This window comes from Mandrillus leucophaeus, unplaced genomic scaffold (genome assembly GCF_000951045.1).
Source record: "Mandrillus leucophaeus isolate KB7577 unplaced genomic scaffold, Mleu.le_1.0 Scaffold1630, whole genome shotgun sequence".
In the NCBI taxonomy this organism is placed as follows: Eukaryota; Metazoa; Chordata; class Mammalia; order Primates; family Cercopithecidae; genus Mandrillus; species Mandrillus leucophaeus.
The window spans coordinates 42,168-64,281 of record NW_012101622.1 but is presented as its reverse complement, the minus strand read 5'-3'; the positions used below and the strand labels follow the sequence as shown (position 1 = coordinate 64,281).

General features: G+C 43.1%; 1 long non-coding RNA gene across 3 annotated transcripts in view; it reads right to left on the bottom strand.

The window, feature by feature from the left end:
* LOC105536834 overlaps positions 1-22,114 on the bottom strand; it is a 30,635-nt gene that overhangs the window by 3,654 nt on the left and 4,867 nt on the right. Inside the window, exon 3 of one of the 3 annotated variants that reach the window (XR_001005628.1) lies at positions 14,619-15,120. The exons of 1 other annotated variant lie outside the window; for it this stretch is intronic. This is a non-coding gene — a long non-coding RNA (uncharacterized LOC105536834). Of the gene's footprint in view, positions 1-14,618; positions 15,121-15,778; positions 15,932-22,114 lie in introns of those variants that run through there. One more of the 3 variants, XR_001005627.1, reaches the window with a different exon arrangement.

Sequence of the window (22,114 nt, the reverse complement as noted above, 5' to 3'; positions counted from 1 at the left end):
AAAAAAATTGCATTTACAACACCAGCTACCAATAATGAAAAGCCAGTTTGTTGATTTCATTGGAAAATGCTTTCTCAAGGAATGCTAAACAGTCCTACCATGTGTCAGTATCACGTAAATCAAGCTTTGCTCCCTAGTAGAAAAGAATTTCCTGATTGCACAAATATTCATTTTGTGGATGATATTCTACTAGCAGCCCCAACGGAGCCAATATTTTAATTTATATTCCTCTGTTGTAAAGGATACACAGCTAAAAGGTCTAATCATTGCACCTGAGAACGTACAGATTTCTTCTCCTTGGAAATATGTTAGGTACACACTAACTTCCTGGTGAGTAAGACCTCAAAAGTTTAAATTAAATACTAGCAACTTACATGCCTTAAATGTTTATCAAAAATTACTGAGAGATATTAATTGGCTTCAACTCACTTTGGGAATTCCTACTGATAAGCTACACAACCTGTTTTCTTTCTTAAAGGGCAATCCAGCCCTGGATTCTCCCAGATATGTAACCCCTGCGGCAAAAAGGGAAATTGAGGAAATAGAGCAAGCCATCTCTCAGAAGCAGTTAAATCACACTGATCCACCGTATTCAATTGTATTCAATTCAATTGTTTATCTTTCCCACCAAACACTCCCCTAAAGTGTTAATAGGGCAAATGGCCCCCAGGCTATGCTTCCTAGAATGGGTTTTTTGCTCACATACTGGGACTAAAACACTAGCTCCCTATATTCAGTTAATTACTACAGACATTTATTCAGGCTGAAAACGAGGCAATCAGCTCCTAGGTTATGATCCTGATATCATCAGGATTCCTTTAAGTAAAAAGCAATTCGAAGCAGTGTTGCCCTTATCAATATATCTGGAAATAGCTTTCTCTGATTACACAGGACAAATAGAATATGAACTTCCTGCTGATAAACTTCTTCATTTCTTATCTTATATGCCAGTAATCTTGCCCACAAAAGTAGTTTACTCTGCCATACCTAATGCTTTAACACTGTTTACTGATGGTTCTGCTAAACGTGGAAAACTGGCAGTCTGGTGGAGACCACATCATTCAGTCACTCAATCTGGGATTACTAGCACTCAGAAAGCTAAAATTGGGGCCCTGGTACTGGCCTTGGAAACTTTTTCCACTCAGTCCATCAACATAGTGAGTGACTCAGCTTACTCGGTTTATTTATTGCAGAACCTTAAAACAGCCTTAATTAAATCCAATCTTGAGCCCATCCTGTGTGCTCTTTTTCTTTGACTTCAGCAATTGCTAGATCAACATTCATATCCTATTTTTATCACACACATTCGAACCCATAGCTCTCTGCCTGGCCCATTGGCTTATGAAAATGAACAAGTAGACCCAGAAGTCATGACATCACTGCTTGACCAAGCCACCAAATCGCATCAATTTTTCCACCAAAATTGGAGAAACCTATCTAAGCAATTTCAACTTACCCAGAGGCTGGCTAAACAAATTATCCTGCAATGCCTGGATTATCAGCTCACAGGCTCATCCCCTCCTTCCACAGGTATTAACTTTAGAGGGCTAGAACCCAATCAGTCATGGCAAACAGATATTACACACATCCCTGAATTAGGAAAACTTAGATATATAAATGTTTCTATTGATACCAACACTTGTTTAATTAGTGCACACACTCTGCCTGAAAAGTCAACTTGATATGTCATTCAAAATCTTTTAACTTTTGAATTTATGGGACAGCCCACCAAAATTATAACTGATAATGGTCCAGCTTATGTCAGCTCACAGTTTCAACAATTTTGTCACACATGGAATATCCAATATTTCACAGGCATCGCATATAACCCCCAAGGACAAGTCATGGTAGAACATGCCCACTCCACTCTTAAAAATATTCTCAAAAAACAGAAAAAGGGGGAGTACCGGTAAATTTCCTGCAACGCTGTTAGCACAAGTCTTATTTACTCTTATTTTTTAAATTTAGATGACAAATTTCAATGAGCTGTAGATAACTGCAATAATCTGCAATTACTACAGAAGACATAAAACCTGCAGTTTTATGGAAAGATGTAAACAGAAATGAATGGTGTGCTCCAAATGAATTGTTAACGTGGGGAAAAGGGTACGCTTGTTTTTACACATTCTCAGGTCCTCTTTGGATTCCAGCATGATGCATTAAACCATACCACAGTGTGGCTAGGACCCAACCCAGTACCAGAAATGAAGAAAATTACCTTTCTTAGCTTCTAAGATCAGCCAGAAATAGAAGGAAAGAATAAGAGAGAGACAAGAAGAGACAGAGATCAGAGAGAGACACAAAAAGTAAGACAAAGGAGAGAGATAAAGGAGAAGAGAAATATTAAGAAAGTTATCGATATAAGAAGGTACCTTTAGTATGGAAGGTTATTTTTAAAAAGTCAGAAAGTTAAGGCATGTCAAAGATTGTGAAAGTCGTGAAAAATGTTATAAAAAGGAATTTGTGCAGGAAATGTGTAATTTTTGTTTTGAAAGTCGAAGCAAGTTTTAAAACGTTAATTGTTAAAAAAAAAAATCTGTCTGTAATCATATCGGCTAAAGTTAAAAAAAAAAAAGTATCATCCAGTTTTTTGGTAAACCAGACTTCAAAATAAAGCACAACAGGTTTTTCTTAAAGCACTAACCTGCTCTTTAACAAAGATTATAAAAGATTTCTTAGCACAGGCACCACCCCTAAAATTTCCAGTACACCAGCACCAGTCTGGAGACTATGTCTTCGTCAAATGATGGAAATAAGAAAAAACTCGAGCCAGTCTAAGAAAGACCCTACAGGACCTGCAGCCCCAGACGATGTGACTTCTGTGGACGATGCAGGCCCCAGACATTATGCTGAAGAAGCATAAGGCTAAGCCAAATAATTTATTCCTTTTTAATTATCTCACTCTGCCTGCAACCAGTACTGCTACATTCTATTAATCTCATCTCTTAAATCCGCCTTTTATTCTGCCTTGTTATTTAACAAACACCCCTTCCAGAGCTTCTAACAGTGAGACTGCTTGGCTAAAAGAAATTAACATGCTCCCAGTGGGGTTCCTCATTGATGGCATACAGTGAACTGAGATGCCAAGTAACACTATGGGTCACTCTTTGACTGGAAAAGAATGTTGCTAATTATACTCTTGATTATATCATGCGATTTGTTAATTCTAGGATGCAAAGCCAGAATAAGAGGTCTCTTTTATTAAAATGCCTTGGTTGGCCAGGTATCTGGGGTAGCACAGGTGCCTCTATCATTAGAATGCCTAGGGTTGCCCAAGTGTATCTATCATCACGCTGCCTGGAGTTGGCCACGAGCCTCTTTTATTAGAATTCCTAAGGTCGCCCAGGAGTCTATATAATTAGACTCCCTGGGGTTGGCCAGGAGTCTCTGTCATTAGAATGCCTGAGATCACCCAGGTATCTCTATCCTTAGACTGCCTGAATTTGACCAGGAGTCGCTCTTAATAAAATTCCTGGAGTCATTCAGGCATATTTATCCTTAGACTGTGTGAGGTCGGAGAAAAGTCTCTCTTCTTAGATTCACTGGGGTTGGCCGGGAGTCCCTCCCATTAGAATGCCTGTGGTTGCCCAGGTATCTCTATCTTTAGACTGCCTGAAGTTAGACGAGTCTCTCCCACTAGAATGTCTGGGTTCTCCCATCTGTTTTTATCATTTGGCAGTCTCTCTCATTAGAATGCCTAGTGTCAGCTGGGAGTCTCTCCCACTTGAGTGTCTGGGTTTGCCCAGGTGTCCCTTTCATTACAATGCCTTGGGCGGACCAGGAGTCTCTCCCATTAGAATGCCTGTGGTCACCCAGGTTTCCCTATTATAAGACTGCCTGGGGTTGGATGAGAGACTCTCCCATTAGAATGCTGGGGGTTGCTTAGGTGTCTCTATTATTAGACTGCCTAGTGTTGGCTGGGAGTCTCTCATATTAGAATGCCTGGGGTGGCCCAGGGGTCTCTACCTTTAAAGTGATGGAAATTGATGAGGGGTGTCTCATTAGAATGCCTGGGGTCAGCTGGGAGTCTCTCCCATTAGAATGGTTGAAGTCACCCAGGTTTTTTTATAATTAGACTGTCAGGGGTTGGCCAAGAATCTCTCCCAATAGTATGCCTGGGGTCCCCCACATGTCTCTATGCATTCACTGCTTGTTCCAGCCAGGAGTCTCTCCCAGTACAATTCCTTCGGTCCGCTGAAAGTCTCTCCTATTAGAAAGTCTTTGGTCCTCCAGGTGTCTCGTTAATTAGGCAGCCTTTGGTCAGCCAGGAGACTTTAGAATGCCTGCAGTCTCCCAGGTGTCATTGTCATTAGAATGCTAGGAGTTGGCCAGGAGTCTCTCACACTACCATATCTTGGGTCGCTCAGCTGTCTCTCTCATTAGACTGCCTGTGGTCAGACAAGAGACTCTCCTATTAGAATGCCTTGGGTTGCCCAGGTGTATTTATCAATAGACTGCCTGGGGTCAGTCCGGAGTCTCTCCCATTGAAATGCCTGAGGTCAGACAGGAATACTTTCCTTTAGAATGCCTGTGGTTGTCCAGTTGTCTTTATCAATAGACTGTCTGTGATCAGCTGGGTGTCTCTCTCATTAGAATTCCTGCAGTCTCCCAGGTGTCTCTGTCATTACACTGCCTGGAAGTCTCTCCCATTAGAATGCCTAGGGTTGCCCAGGTGTCTCTATAATTAGACTGCCTGGTATTGACCAAAAATCTCTCATTAAAAGGCCAGTGGACGCCCAGGTGTCTCTATCCATAGATTGCTTTCTTCAGCCAGGAGTCTCTTACATTTGAATGCCTGTGGTCGACTGGGAGTCTCTGCTGTTAGAATGCCTGGGGTCTCCCAGATGTCTCTTTCATTAGACTGCCTGGGGTCAGTCAGGAGTCTCTCCTCTAGAATGCCTGCTGTTGTGCAGTGTCTCTATCATTAGATTGCCTGGAATCGCCCAGGTGCCTCCATCATTAGAATGCCTAGAGTCAGCCAGGAGTCCTTTTCATTAGAATGCCTGGGTTGGCCAGGAATCTCTCACATTAGAAAGCCTGGGGTCGCTTAGGTGTCTCTACCATTAAAATGCTTGGGGTCACCTACTTTTCTCTGTCATTAGAATGTCTGTGTTAGGTCAGGAGTCTCTCCCTTTAGTATGCTTGGGGTCCCCCAGGTGTCCCTATCTTAGACTGCCTGCATTTGGCTGGGAGTCTCTCCCATAAGAAAGCCTGGGGTTGGCCAGGAGTCTCTCCCATTAGAATGCCTGGCATCACCCAGGTGTCTTTATCATTTGGCTGCCTCAGTTGGACCAGATTTCTCTATCATTAGAATCCGTGGGTTCATCCAGGAGTCTCTCCCAGGAGAACGCCTGGGGTCAGCCAGGACTCTCTCAGTAGGATGCCTGAGGTCGCCCATAAGTCTCTACCATTAAACGGCCTGGAGTCGACCAGGAATCTTTCTCATTAGAATTCCTGGGGTCGCCCTGGTGACTCTATCATTAGACTGACTGGGGTTGGCCAGGAATCTCTCCCATTAAAATGCCTGGGGTTGCCCAAGTGTCCTTGTTTTTAGATTCTCTGTGATTGTCCAGGAGTCTCTGCCATTAAAATGCCTGGGGTTGGCCAGGTGTCTCTCTCATTAGAACACCTGGTGTCTCTATCATTATAATGCCTGGTCTCGCCCCCAAGTCTCTTTCATTAGATTGTCTGGGATCAGCCAGCAGTGTTTCTCATTAGAATGCCTGGGTTTTGCCAAAAGTCTCTCCCATTACATTGTCTGGAATCTTGCAGGTGTCTAGATCATAAGACTACCTGGGTCGCCCAGGAGTCTCACATTAGAATGCCTTGGGTCCCCCATGTGTCTCTATCATTAGACTGCCTGGGGTTGGTTGAGAGTCTCTCCCCTTAGAATACCTGTTGTCACACAGGTGTCTCTATCATTAGACCGCCTGGGGTGGGCCAGGAGTCTCTCCCATTAGAATGCCTGGGGTCTCCCATGTGTCTGTATAATTAGACAGCATGAAGTCGAGAAGGAGTCTCTCCTAAAAGAAATGCCTTAGGTCGCCCAGGTTTCTTTCTCCTTAGACTGTCTGGATTCGGCCAGTAGTCTCTTTCATTAGAATGTCTGTTGTCACCCAGATGTCTCTATTTTTAGACTCCGTGGGGTCAGTCAGGTGTCTCTCCCATTGGAATATTTTGGGTCGGCCGAGAGTCCCTTCCTTTAAAATGACGGGGATCACTCAGGTGTTTCTATCATTAGAATGTCTGAGGTCAGCTGACAGTCTCTCACATTAAAATGCCTGGATTTGCCTATGTGTCTCTATCATCAGACTGCCTAAGTTCAGCAACGGATCTCTCTCACAAGAATGCCTGTGGTTGCCCAGGTGTTTCTATCATTAGACTGCTGGCGGTCAGCCAGGGATCACTCCTGTTAGAATGCCTGGGATTGCCCATGTGTCTCAATAATTAGACTGCCTGTGATCAACAAGGAGTCTCTTTCAAGAGAATGCCTTATGTTGAGCGGGAGTCTTTCCCACTAGAATGACTGGGCTCTCCCAGGTGTCTCTATCATTAGAATGTCTGGGGTCAGCTGGGAGTCTCTCCTATTAGAATACCTGGGCTCACAAATATGTCTCTATCATTAGACAGCCTGAGGTCGGCTGGTAGTTTCTTTCATTAGAATGCCTGGGGTCATCTGGATTTCTTTACAATTAGACTGCCTGGGGTCAGCCAGGAGCCCATCCCATTTGAATGCCTGGGTTAAGCCGAGAATCCCTCCCATTAGACTGCCTGGGGTCGGCCTGGAGTCTTTCCCATTGGAATGCCTGGGGTCTCCCAGGTATCGCTATCATTAAACTGCCTGGGGTCGGCCAGGAAATCTCTCTTATTAGAATGCCTGCAGTTGACCAGGTGTCTCCCCCATTAGAATGCCTGTGGTCGCACAGGTGTATCTATCATTAAACTGCCTGGGTTCAGCCAGGAGTCTCTTATTAGAATCATGGGGTCTCCTACATGTCTTTTTTATTAGACTGCCTGGTGTTGGCCAGCAGTCTCTCCCATAAGAATGCCTGGGGTGGAACGAGAGTCTATCCCATGAAAATGACTAGGATCACTCAGGCTTTTCTTTCCTGGTGTCAGCCAGGAGTTTCTCCCACTAGAATGCTTGTTGCCCAGCTGTCTCTATCATTAGACTGCCTGAGTTTGGCAAAGTGTGTCTCTCACAGTAATGCCTGTGGTCGTCAAGGTATCTCTATCACTGGACTGCCTGGGGACAATGGGGAGGTCTCTCCCATTAGAATGCATGGGCCTGCCCAGGTGTCTTTATAATTACACTGCCTGGGCTCAGCCAGGATTGTCTCCCAAGACAATACCTGGGTTCAGAAGAGAGTCTTTCCTATTAGAATGACTGGAATCGCCAAGGTGTCTCTATTATTAGAATGTCTGTGGTCGCCAAGAGTCTCTCCCTTTAAAATGCCTAGGCTCGCGCAGGTGTCTGTATCATTAAACAATCTGGGGTCTGTCGATTGTCTCTCCCTTTAGAATACCTGGGGTGGCCAAGGTGTCTCTATCATTAGACTGCCTGGGGTCGGCCAGCAGTCTCTCCCATTAGAATGCCTGGGGCCAGCCAAAAGTTTCTCCCATTAGAATGCATGAGGTTACCCAGGTATCTCTATCATTAGAATGCTCAGGGCCGGCTAGGAGTCTCTCCCACTGAAATGCATAAAGTCACCCAGGTGTCTCTATTATTAGACTGCCTGAAGTTGGCTAGGGTTCTCTGCCACAATGCCTGAAGTACCATAAGTGTCTGTATCATTTCACTGCCTGTGGTCAGCTGGTAGTCTCTTATTAAAATCCTTTTGGTCACCCAGTCTATGATTAGACTGCCTGAGATCAGCTGAGAGTCTCTCTCATTAGAATGCCTGGGTCCGCAGGGAGCCTTTTTTTAGAATGCCTGAAGTCACCCACTTGTCTCTATCATTACAATGCCTGGGGTCGCCCAGGTGTCTCTGTCATTAGAATGCCTGGAATAGGCAAGAAGCATCACTCATTAGAATGCCTGGGCTCACTCAGGTGTCTCTATAAATAGGTATCATGGGGTCGGCCAAGAATTTTTCCCATTAGAATGCCTGGGGTCGTCCAAGTGTCTCTATCATTAGGCGGCATGGGACCTGCTGGGAGTTTCTCCCATTAGAATGAATTTGGTCTCTCACGTGTCTCTATAATTAGACTGCCTGGGTTCGGCCCAGACTCTCTCCCATTAGAATGTCTGGGGTAGCCCAGTAGTCTCTATATTTAGACTTCCTGAAGTCAGACAAGAGTCTCTTTTATTAGAATAACTGGGGTTCACCGTGAGTCTCTTTGATTGGAATGAATCAGGTCTCCACGTTATCTCTATCATTAGATTGCCTGTGGTTAGCTGAGACTCTCTCCCATTAGAATGCCTGGGGTCACCCAGGTGTCTCTATCATTAGACTGCCTGGGATCAGATGGGGTCTCTCCAATTACAATGCCTGAAGTCAACCAGGCATTTCTATCATTAGACCACCTGGAGTCAAACGGGAGTCATTTTCAGTAGAATGCCTGGGATAGCCCAAGTGTCTCTGTAATTAGACTGTCTGGTGTCGGTCAGGAGTCTCTCCCTTTAGAATGTCTGGGGTCGCCCAGGTGTCTCTATCCTTAAATTTCCTTGGGTCAGCCAGGAGTCTCTCCAATTAAAATGCCCACTGTCATCCATTAGCCTCTCCCATTAGAATGCCTGTGGTCGCCCAGCTGTCACTATCAGACTGCCTAGAATCTCCCTAATCAGAATGCTGGTGTCTCCCAGGTGTCTCTATCATTGGACTGTCTGTTGTCAGTCAGGAGTGTCTCCCATTAGAATGCCTGGGGTCACCCGGGTGTCTGTATCATTAGAATGCCTGGGGTAGGGTGGGAGTCTCTTCCATTAGAATGTCTTGAGGCGCCCAGGTGTCAATATCATTAGACTGCCTGCAGTCAGCTGGGAGTCTCCTCCATTAGAATGCCTGAGGTCGCCCAAGTGTCTTTATAATTAAACAGCCAGCGGTTGGCCAGCAATCTCTTTCATTAGAATGTCTGGGTTAGCACAGCTATCTTTATGATTAGACTGCCTGGGGTTGGTCAGAAGTCTCCCCATTAAAACTCCTGGGGTAGACTGGGAGTCACTGCCATTAAAATGACTGGTGTTGTCCAGGTGCTTTTATCATTAGACTGTTGGGGGTCAGCCAGGTGTCTCCCCATTGGAAAGCCTAGTTTCGGCGTTGGTGTCTCCCATTAGAATGCCTAGGGTTGCTGAGGTGTCTCTATCATTAAAATAACTGGGGTCTCCCAAATGTCTCTATCATTAGAATGCCTGGGTTTGGCCTGGAGTCTCTCACATTAGAATGCTTGCTGTTGCCAAGAAGCCTCTATCATCAGACTGCCTAGGGTCAGCCTGGGGTTTCTCCTATTAGAAAGCCTGGAGTCGCCCAGGTGTCTCTATAATTAGACTGCTTGGGACGGCCAGGAATCTCTCCTGTTAGAATGCCTGTGTTCACCCATGTGTCTCTATTATTAAACTGCCTGGGGTCAGCCGGGAGTCTCTTTCATTAGAATGCCTGGGGTTGCCCATGTGTCTCTATCCATTGGCTGCCTGGGTTTGGCCAGGATTCTCTCCCATTAGAATGCCTGGGATCAGCCGGGAGTCTCTTCCATTAGAGTGCCTGGGGTCGCCTGGGTATCACTTTAATTAGACTGCCTGGGGTCGGCCAGGAGTCTCTTTCATTAGAATGCCTGGAGTCGGCCAGGAGTCTCTGTCATTAGACAGCCTGTGGTCAGACAGAAGTCTCTTAATTAGAATGCCTGGGGTTGGCCAGGAGTCTCTCACATTAGAAATCCTGGGATCGCCCAGGTGTCTTTACCATTACAATGCTTGGGGTTGCCCACTTGTCTTTATCATTAGAATGCCAAGGTTTTGCCAGGAGTCTCTCCCATTAGAATGTCTAGGGTCGCCAAGGTGTTTCTACCGTTAGACTGCCTTATGTCAAGCAGGAGTTTCTCCCATTAGAATGACTGGGGTCGTGTAGGGGTCTTCATCATTAGAATTACTGGGGTCGATTGGAGGTCTCTTCCGTAAGAATGTCTAAGGTCACCCAGGTGACTCTATCATTAGACTGCCTGGAGTCGGTCAGGAGTCTCTTTCATTAGAATGCCTGTGGTGGCCCATATGTCTCTATCATTAGACTTCCTGAGGTTGGCCGAGAATCTATCCCATTAGAATGCCTGGGGTAGCCCTGCTGTCTCTATATTTAGACTGCCGGTGGTCAACTAGGAATCTCTCCCATTAAAATGCCTGGGGTTGCCAAGGTGTGTCTATCATTACACTGCCTTGGGTTGGCAAGCAGTCATTCTCATTACAATGCCTGGGGTCGCCCGCTATCTCTATCATTAGACTGCCTGAGGTTGGCAGGTAGTCTCTCCCATTAGACTGTCTGGAGTCATAGAGGTGACTCTATCATTAGAATGCCTAAGGTCATCTAGGAGCCCCTCCCATTAGAATGCCTGGGGTAGCCCAACTGTCTCCATCATCACACTGCCTGGAGTTGGCCGGGGGTCTCTTTCATTAGAATATCTGGGGTCTCCCAGGAGTGTGTAAAATTAGACTGCCTGTGGTAGGTCAGGAGTCTCTCCCATTAAAATGCCTGGGGTCACCCAAGTGTCTCTATCATTAGACCGCCTTGATTTGGCCGGGAGTCCCTCTCATTAGAATGCCTGGAGGCCCTAAGGAGTTTTTATCCTTAGACAGCCTGAAGGCAGACAAGAATCTCTTCCATTAGAATCACTGGGGTTGGCCAGGAGTCTCTCCCATTAGAACACCTGGGGTCGCCCAGGTGCCTCTATCATTAGACTGCCTGGATTCAGCCAGGAGTCTCTTTCATTAGAATGCCTGGGGTCTCCCATGTGTCTCTTTCACTAGACTGCTTGGGGTCGGCAAGGAGTCTATTTCATTAGAATGCCCGGGGTAGCCCACGTGTCTCTATAATTAGACTTCCAGTGGTCAACTAGAAATCTTTCCCATTAGAATGCCTGAGGCCACCCAAGTGTCTCTATCCACAGACTGCTTGGGTCCGCCAGGAGTCTCTCCCATGAGAATGTCTGTGGTTGCCCAATTGTCACTTAAATTAGACTGCCAGGTGTCGGCCAGGAGTCTCTTCCATTATAATGCCTGGGGTCACTCAGTTGTCTCCATGATTAGATTGCCTGTGGTCAGCCAGGAGTCTCTCTATTAGAATGCCTGGGGTTTCCAGGAGTCTCTCACATAAAAATGCCTGTGGTAGCCCAGGTGTCTCTATTATTAAAATGCTTGAAGTTGCTCACTTGTCTCTATCATTAGAATGCCTGGGGTCGCCCAGGTGTTTGTATCATTAGATTGTCTTGGGCTGGTTGGTAGTCTCTCCCATTAAAAATACCTGGTGTCACCCAGGTGTCTCTATCATTAGTATGCCTGGGGTTGGCCCTGGGCCTCTCCCATAAGAATGCCTCAGGTTACCCAGGTGTCTCTATCATTAAATAGTCTGGGGTTGCCCAGGTGTCTCTATCATTAGAATGTTTGGGGTCGTCCAGGAGTCTCTCCCATTAGAATGTCTGGGGTCACCTAAGTGTCTCTATAATCACACTGCCTGGGTTTGGCTGAGAGTCTCTTTCATTAGAATGCCTGGGGTCACTCAGGAGTCTGTATAATTAGACTGCCTGGAGTCAGCCAGGAGTCTCTCCTATTTAAATGCTTGAGGTCGCTCAGGTGTCTCTATCCTTAGACTGCCTTACTCGGACTAGGAATCTCTCTTATTAGAATGCCTGGAGTTGCCCAGGAATCTCAACTGCCTGGGGTCACACAAGTCTCTTCCATTAGAATCACTGAGGTTGGCTGGAAGTCTCTCCTACTAGAATGACTGGGGTTGCCCAGGTGTCTCTATCATCAGACTGCCTGGGGTTAGCCAGGAGTCTCTCTCATTAGAATGCCTGGTTTCTCTTACGTGTCTTTATCATTTGACTGCCTAGGGTCGGCCAGGAATCTCTTTCATTAGAATGCCTGGTGTTGGCTGGGAATCTCTCCATTTCAGTGACTGGGGTCGCACAGGTGTCCCTATTATTACAATGCTTGCCATCGTCCAGGCGTCTCCATCATTACAATGCTTCTGGATGGCCAGAAGTCTCTCCCATTAAAATGCCTGCGGTCACCCAGATGTCTCTATCATAAGACTGCCTGGGGTCGGATGAGAGTCCCTCTTATTAGAATGCCTCTGGTCGCCCAGGTGTCTCTATTATTAGACTTCCTTAGTCGGCTGGGAGTCTCTCATATTAGAATGCCTCTGGTCGCCCAGGTGTCTCTATTATTAGACTTCCTTAGTCGGCTGGGAGTCTCTCATATTAGAATGCCTGGGGGTTGCCTAGGAGTATCTAATTTTAAACTGCCTGGGGTTGGACAAGAGTCTTTCCCATTAGAATCACAGGGGTGGGCTGGGAGTTTCTCCCATCAGAATGACTGAGATCTCCAAGATGTCTCTAATATTAGACTACTTGGGGTTAGCCAGGAGTCTCTCCCTTAAGAATTCCTGGTTTTGCCCAGATATGTTTATCATTTGACTGCCTGGGTTCGGCCAGGAATCTCTCTCATTAGAATGTCTGGTGTTGGCTGGGAGTCTCTCCCATTTGAGTGCCTGGGGTCGCATAGGTGTCTCTATCATGACAATACCTGAGTTCGCTTAGGTGTCTCCATCATTACAATGAGTCTGGATGACTGGGAACTTCTCCCATTACAATACCTGCGGTCGCCCAGGTGTCTCTATCATTAGAATGCTTGTTGTCAGTTGGAAATCTCTCCCATTAGAATACCTGGGCTCGATGAGGTGTCTCTATCATTAGACAGCCTGTGGTCAGCTGGTAGTTTCTCCCTTTAGAATGCTTGTGATTGTCCAGATGTCTTTATCATTGGTGTCTCTCTTATTAGAATGACTGGGGTCAGCGGCAGTATCTCCCATTAGAATGTCTGGGGTTGCCCAGCTGTCTCTATCATCAGACAGACAGCCTGGGGTCTGCCTGGAGTCTTTCCTGTTAGAATGTTTGTGGTCTCCCATGTGTCTTTATCATTAGACTGCTTGGGTTTGGCCAGGAGTCTCTCCCATTAGAATGCCTGAGGTAGCCCAGGTGTTTCTACCATTAGAATACTGGGGGTTAGTTAGGGGTCTCTCCCATTAGAATTTCTGTGGTCATCCAGGTGTCTCTATTATTAGACTAACTTTGTTGGGCCAGGAGTCTCTCCCATTGGAATGCATAGGGTTGCCCAGGTGTCTTTTTCATTAGACTACCTTGTTTTGGCTGGTCGTCTCTCCCATAAAAATCCCTGGGGTTGACCGAGAGTCTCTCCCATTAAAATGCCCGGGGTCGCACATGTTTCTCTATAATTACAATGTCTGGGGTTGGCCAGGGGTCTCTGCTATAATAATGCCTAGTGTGGCCCAGTTGTCTCTATCATTAGACTGCCTAAGTTCAGCAAAAATCTCTCCCATAATGCCTGTGGTCACCCAGGTGTCTCTATGATAAGACTGCCAGGGGTTGGTCTAGGATCTCTTCCCTTAGAATGCTTGGGTTTGCCCAGATGTCTCTATAATTAGGCTGAGTGATTCACTGTGCTCTGGGGGTCTCCCATATCTCTCCAGGGTGGCCTTCTGATCTCGGCCTCCTGATTCCCTCAGACTACTTGGACATTCTTCCTATTTTTTGCTAACCTTACTTTCAATCCGTTTCCACAGTCCTTAGAGTGACTTTAGAGTGACTTTCTATTTCTTTCTTCTTGCTCTTTTCTCTATATATTTTCCTATGCTCCTTCCTGCTCGATGAAGTTGACCTTTTAAATTCTTATTCTGTTACACTCAATCTTGAGTGTGACAGAGAAATCGAGAAAGAGGTTAGAAGAATTTAACTGTGTTATTAATTACCTATTACCTTTGTTCACTACCACTTATTTATTAGTCTTTAATATTGTTTGTTACATCTTTGTTATTGTTAAATATTCACTGTTGGATTTTTTTGTTTGGAGTGAACAAAGGTGAAAAGTAATAACACAATTAAGATTTTCTCCTGTCTCGCTCTGTTTGTGTCTGCCTGTCTGTCTGTCTGTCTCTCTCTCTCCAAGATGTCAGCTGAGAGGATTGGACTTAGCTACCAGATTGCCAAGTCTAAGGTCAACCAGCTGGCTCTCACCTTACCATGTCTAAGGTCGACCAGACGGCTCTCACCTTGACATGTCTAAGGATGACCAGATGGCTCTTGCCTTTGGAAGTACCGTTCAGGTACAGCAGAGGGATGTGATCGTGATTCACTGTGGTCTCAATCTTCCCAGTGTTCACCCAGGTGGTCTTTGCATCTCGGCCTCCCTAGTCCCTCAGGCTACCTGGACTTATCCTCCTTCTTCCTCTCTTTCTTTTCTAACCCCACTTTCAATTTTCTTTTCCACAGTGAAACTAACCGAAGTTTTAGAGAGACTTGCTGTTGTCATTCTTCTTTGTTCTTTTCTCCTTTTCTCCCTTTTTCTACACTCGTTCCTGCATGATGAAATTGACCATATATATATATGCATCATATATATATGTATGTATGGTCAATTTACCTTTGTTCACTCCCACTTATTTATTGGTCTTTAATATTGTTTGGTATTATATTTTTGTTATTGTTAAATATTCACTGTCGAACTTTTTATTTTGAGACAGATGTCGGCAGTGAACACTGGACTTAGCCACCAGCTTGCGAAGTCTAAGGTCGATCAGATGGCTCCTGCCTTGACATGTCTAAGGTCAACCAGATGGCTCTAGCCAGCACTAGTACCATTCAGGTCCAGCAGAGGCATGTGATAGTGATTCCCTGTGGCCTCAATCTCCCATCCCACCTGGGTGGTTTTCCCATCTCGGCAATTGGAGTCCCTGGGACTATTCCGACCTTCTTACTCTGCTTTCTTTCTAAGCCCATTTTCAGTTTGTTTCCACAGTACTCAGAATGATTTGCTGTTTTCTTCTCTCTTCTTTTCTTCATTTTTCTATGCTCCTTCCTGCACAATGAAGTTGATCTTCTAGATTTTTGTCACACTCTAGCCTGGCATGACAAATTGAGAGGCAGGAGAAAATCTTCAATGTGATATTAATTACCTTTTACTTTTATTCACTCCCACTTATTATTTATTAGTCTTTAATATTGTTATTGTTTTTCATTATTGTTCAATATTTACTGTTGTATTTTTTGTTTATTTATTTTGAGGTCAATTTTGGCTGCAAGCATTGGACTTAGCTATCAGTTTGCCACGTCTAAGGTCGACCAGATGACTCTTGGTGGTGACAGTACCATTCAGGTGCAGCAGAGGGATGCATTCATGATTCTCTGAGGCCTCAGACTCCTGGGTTTTACCCGGTGGTCTTCCCATCTTGGCCTCCTGTGTACCTGAGACTACTCAGACCTTCTTCATCTGTTTTTATTGTTGTTATTGTTGATGGAGTCTCACTCTGTTGTCAGGCTGGAGTTCAGTGGTTGCTCACTGCAACCTCCACCTCCTGGATTCAAATGATTCCCCTGCCTCAGCCTCCTGAGTAGCTAGGACTACAGGCATGCACCACCAAGCCCAGTTAATTTTTGTATTTTTAGTAAAGACGGGATTTCACCATGTTGGCCAGGATGGTCTTGATCTCTTGACCTCGTGATCTGCCTGCCTCAACCTCCCAAAGTCCTGGGATTACAGGCATGAGCCACCACGCCCAGCCTGTTTTTTTTTTAACCCACTTTTAGTTTGTTTCCACAGTACTTAGAGTGACTTGTTTTGTTTTTCTTCTTTGTTCTTTTCTCTATTTTCCTACACTCCTTCCTGCACAATAAAGTTGATCTTTTAGATTTTTTTATTTTGTCACACTTCAGCCTGGGTGTGACGAACAGAGAGAGAGGGGAGATCTTAATTGTGATATTACTTTTTACCTTTGTTAACTGCAACCTATTTATTTATTGTTCTTTAATATTGTTTTTTATTATTTCTTTGTCATTGTTAAATATTTACTGTTGGATTTTTTTGTTTATTTCGAGAGAGATGTTAGCTGTGAGCATTGGACCAAGGTCGACCTGATGGGTCTCGCCTCTCGCCTCTCGCCTTGCCATGTCTAAGGTCGACCAGATCTCTCTCACCAGCAGAAGTATAATTCAGGTTGAGCAGAGGGATCGGATCCTGATTCACTGTGGCCTCAATCTTCCTGGTCTCACCTGGGCGGTCTTCCCAATTGGCCTCCCGTGTCCTTTTGACTACTCAGGTCTTTTTCCTCTCTTTTTTCCTAATCCCAGTTTCTGTTTATTTCCACAGTACTTGGAGTGACTTGCTGTTCTTTTTTTTTTTTTTGCTTTGTTCTTTTCTCTCTCTCTTTTCCTATGCTTCTTCCTGCATGGTGAGGTTTACTTTTTAAATTTCTTTTTTTGTCACACTCAAGCCTGGGTGTGACAAATGGAGAGAGAGAGAGAGAGACCTTAATTGTGATTTTACCTTTTATCTTTACTCCCACTTATTTATTGGTCTTTCATATTGTTATCATTTCTTTGTTAAGTATTCACTCTTGTATTTTTTCTTTATTTATTTTGAGACAAACGTCAGCTGTAAGCACTGGACTTAGCCACCAGCTTGCCAAGTCTAAGGACGAACAGATGGCTCTCATTTTGCCATGTCTAAGATTGGCTAGATGGCTCTTGTCCATTACAGTACCATTCAGGTCCAGCAGAGAGATGCAATCGTGGTTGACTGTGGCCTCAATCTCCCTGGTATCACCTGGGTGGCCTTCTCATCTCAGACTCTTGATTCCATCAGACTACTCAGACATTCTCTGTTTTTTTCTAGCCCCATTTTCAGTTTGTTTTCACAGTACTTGGAGTGACTTGCTGTTGTTTTCCTTCTTTGTTCTTTGATCTATTTTCCTACGCCCCTTTCTGCGTGATGAAGCTGGCCTTTTAGATTTTTTTTGACATACTACATACTGGGTTTGACAAATAGAAAGAGAGAGAGAGAGAGATCTTAATTGTGATATTAATTACCTTTTACCTTCGTTTACTCCCATTTATTTGGCTGTTTATTGTTCTAGTGTACATTTTTGTTATCGTTATGTTTATTGTTTGTTTGGAGACAGGGTCTCACTCTGTCACCCAGAATCATTGCAGCCTCAACCCTTTGGACTTAAGCAACCCTCACACCTCCAGTGCCTCCCATCTCCAGTACCTGGGACTACAGACACAAGCCACCATGCCAGTTGACTTTTGTACTTTTTACTTCTACTTTTTTTTATTATTAGTTTCATGTCTTGAGACACAGTCTTGTCCCATCAGCCAGGCTGGACTGAGCAGTGGTGTGATCTTGGCTCACTGCAACCTCTGCCTACTGGGTTCAAGTGGTTTTTCTGCCTCAGTCTCCCGAGTAGCTAGGACTACAGGCATATGACACTACACCAGGCTAATTATTATATTTCTAAATGTCTGATGGGTAGGTATGTGTAGACACAGGGTTAAGGGTTCCGCCATGTTGCCCCAGGCTGGTCTCCAACTTCTTCTTTTTTATTTTTCCTAATCCCACTTTCAGTTTGTTTCCACAGTACTTAGAGTGACTTGCTGTTGTTTTACATTCCTCTCTATTTTCCTATGCTCCTTTTTGCATGCTGAAGTTTACCTTTTAGATTTTTCCTTTTTGTCACACTCCCACTTGAGTGTGACAGAGAGAAAGAGGGAAGATTTTGATTGTGATAATAATTATCTTTTACCTTTGTTCACTCCCACTTATTTATTTATCGGTCTTATTGTTTGTTACTATTTCTTTGTTGTTGTTAAATATTTACTGTTGCATTTTTTATTTTGAGACAGGTGTTGGCTGTGAGCACTGGACCTAGCTGCCAGCTTGCTATGTCTAAGGTCGACCAGATGGTTCTCAACACCGGCAGTACTGCTGAGGTTCAGCAGAAAAATGCGATCATGATTCACTGCAGCCCTCGATCTCCCTGGTCTTGCCCAGGTGGTCTTCCCATCTCGGCCTTCCAAGTAGCTAGGACTATTCGGATCATTTTCAGTTTGCTTCCACAATACTTAGAGGGAGTTGCTGGTTTTTCTTCTTTGTTCTTTGCTCTCTCTGTTTTAATTTTTTTACACTCCTTCCTGCATGCTGAAGTTGATGTTTTTGATTTTTTTTTGGGGGGGGGGGGGGTGAGGGCTAGGTCTTCCCACTCTGTCACACCCTGGTTGGAGTGCAGCTTGCGCGATCAGCAGGGAGCCGTGATTGCGCATCTGCACTCCAGCCTGGGTGTGACAATGTGACACACGAAGATCAAGAGATAGAGAGAGACAGAGAAAGGGATGCAGAAAAAGAGAGACAATAACTGTGATCTTAATTGCCTTTTACCTTAGTTAATTCCCACTTATTTGGTTGTTTATTGTTCTATTATTGTTATTGTTTTTTTGTTATTGTTATGTTTATTCTTTTTTTTTTTTTAATGTGTATGTATGTACAGATGGGATTCTGGGTTCTGCCATGTTGCCCAGGCTGGTCTCAAACTCCTGTACTCAAGCAATCCTCCTGCGTCGACTGCCCAAACTGCTGCTATTACAGGTGTGAGCCACTGTGCCTGGCTCCTATCTATCTATCTATCTATCTATCTATCTATCTATCTATCTATCTATCTATCCATCTATCCATCCATCCATCTATCTACTTATCTTTTGAGTAGAGAAGTTCCTTTTTTAACTTTAATTATAATAATTATTATTGCTAGAGGTGTCGTCTCACATCTCCTGGGCTCCAGCAATTCTCCAGCCTTGTCCTCCCAAACTGCTGCAATTACAGGCATGAACTGCCGAGCATTCATTCATATTCATTTCCAGTCCTCGTTTCCGCTTCGGATGTGTAGTTGATAATATGGGGACTGAAAACAAATATTCTGAGACAGATCAATCTCACAAACTGGCCTTTTCTTTCTAGTGGCACAAGCCTCATTGGGTGCAGTGTGCCTGATCTCTGGTGGTTTTAAATAGTGTAGAAAGCATTGCTCTATGTATTTTCCCTGTCAGGGAGTCCCCCAAAACAGCTAGAGAAGCAAATTATAGAAGAGAAAGAGGTTTATAATTAAAGTGAGGGTCAGAAACTTTTGTGGATAAGGCTGATCTTAGCCAAGATTTGAAGGAGAGATTCATTCATTCAACAGATGCTGCAGTCTACCTGATATGTTTCAGGTACTCCTATGAAATAGAAAGAAAACAGTGAAGAAACATAAACACAACGTTTTTAATCTGGTGAGGCAGAGAAACTTCCCTCAAATTATCACACAGGAAACTCAATTTCCAGTAGGAAAATTGTGAAATTATGAAATGTTATTTTGATTTAATGTTATATAGCCATTGAGGTTGTTTCAAATAATTACAAAATGATCACAATAACAACAGGTATATTTAAAGTATGGTATAAAACTAGAGTATAATCTTTGTTTTATAAAAATAAATCCATATTTACCTCTGCATAGAGGTGGTTCTATGCCACACTAAACTGGTTATCCCTGGTGATGAGATTAGCAAGCACAGACCATGTTCTCATAAAAGAATAATGTTTTAGTAGTCAGGAGGCAAGTAGATTTGTTTTTCCAGTGTTTGAATTTACAATTAAATACTTTGCAATGCTTTAAATGTAATGGAAGTTTTCTTATATACTCTTATTCTCATATTAGGTTGTTTCATTTTAGTTTTGATGTCAGCAGGGAAGAAGGTGAAGGTGGACTCTTCTTGTTCAGTGGGGCACAGGTGGTCCTGGAGAAAGCTGTCACACAGTGGGTTCTAAGAGATATGGTCTATGGTCACAGAATAATAGAACAGAATTATAATAAGCACTCTGATAGAAATCATAGTTTCTTTCCTGCAACTATCCCTAGAAAAATACAACAGTTGGCAGAAAAGGAAAGAAATAGATGGAATAAATTATAAATTGAGTGGAGAAGAGAAAAAATAATCCACAGAAGTAAATTGTCAACCAGTTTGAAATCAGGTAAAATGTGGATTCATGATTTCTACTCTTTCTGAATAATTGTACAATTCTGTGCAATCGGAGCTTCTGTCAGTGCAAATACAGGGTCACTTGTGGAAGATCTTTGCTCAAACCAGCCCCCTGACAGCCAGTCCCTTAGGCCCAGAAGTCATGAATCCTTCCCCCAGCCTGGTGACAGAGTGAGACTCCATCTAAATATATACATATATATATAAATTCTACATTTCTAGGATTTTGGATTGCGCCTCTGTGTTTTTTTAAGCCACTGGTTTTTTCAAGTTAAACATTAAAATTATTGTGGAAGTACTGATGATGTACTCAGAAGAAAACAATAGAGCATATAATTTATTTGTTATAAAATGTAAAAGTTATGGAAGATTTTCCTCTGATTTGTAAAATGTTCTCTCTCAAGAAAGTTTTTCTTTATGTCTTACAATTTTTTTTGTTTTGTTTTTTTAACCCACAGGGTTACTTAAAGTGTGATAGTTCTGTTGTTGTAGTGAAGATAATGCCACAGACAACCTGACTTTTGTGGCATCTTGCTTATCCTAGTTAGTAGAACAGAGATACCAACAGTTGGCCTTATCAAACTGGAGCTATTTTTGCACTGTTATTTCAGAGATGCTGAAAGAACATACTACTGATTTTTTAATACTCAAAATTATACAATAATATACTTGGACGTTTAGGTTTTAAATACTTTTCATCATGAGTTTCTGTTAAAATCTAAGATGAAATGCAGCTGCCATCCCGAGTATTAACAGGGTTTGCTGTCAGCCAGCAAATATCCCAATGATTACTCTCAAAAGTAGAATGGATTTAAAAATTATACTGTGTTTGTAATTGAATATAGTCCTATGCAGCAATTAAAATAAATAAATTCAGATGTTAAATGTCATCCCCATGATCGTAATCACAAAAAAACTACAGAAGATACACAAAAGAAAATAAAAAGTGTAAATGTTTCACCAGAAAAAAGCAATCAAACAACAAGAAATAATGTAGAAAATATAAAACTAGAAGATGTAAGGTATACAGAAAACAAATAGCAAAAGGACAGAACTCTCTACTTTTGAGTAATTATTTTAATGTAAAAGTATTAAACTATCTAATTAAAAGACAAACATCAGCAGAACAGACTATAAAACATGATCTGCCTATCTTGTTTTTACAAGACTCACGTTAGATTGAAAGACACAACTAGGCTGAAAGTAAAAGGAAGAAAACAGATACTTCGTGCAAACAGTATGCAAAATAGATTTGGGTTGGCTATATTAATATCAGACAAAATAGACTTAAAATAAAAAATGCTACATAAAAATACAAAGATACTGGGTATTCACGAAAGTCCCTTTAGCAAGAAGATATAAATATTATAAGCATGCATGTACCTAATAATAAACCACTAAAATATATGAAGCACAAATTGATAGAATTGAAGAGAGAAGTCGACAGTTCTAAAATAATAGAGATGTTAACACTTCACTCTCTGTAATGAACAGAATCACCAGACAGAAGATAAGTTAGAAAATAAATGGCTTATATAACAGATACATATACAGGATACTCCACCCAACAACAGAAGAATACACACTATTCTCAATGTCCATGGATCACATATGGACATTCTCCAGGATGGACTGTATGTTATGTCACAAATCAAGTCAATAACAGAAGAAAAACTAAAACACTCACAAAGTTGTAAAAATAACATACTTTTAACCAATAAGTAAAAGAAAAAATCTCAAGGGAAATTAAAAAATACCTAGAATGGAAAATGAAAATACAACATACCGAAAGTTATGGGATGCACAAAAGCAGTGTGAAGATCAGAAATTTATAGCTATAAGCACATTAAAATAGGGCCTTGGCTGGGCGTGGTGGCTCACGCCTGTAATCCCAGCACTTTGGGAGGCCAGGCAGGTGGATCACCTGAGATGAGGAGTTTGAGACAAGCCTGGCCAAAATGGTGAAACCTTGTCTCTACTAAAAATACAAAAATTAGCTGGGCATAGTAGTGGGCATCTGTAATCCCACCTACTCAGGAGGCTGAGG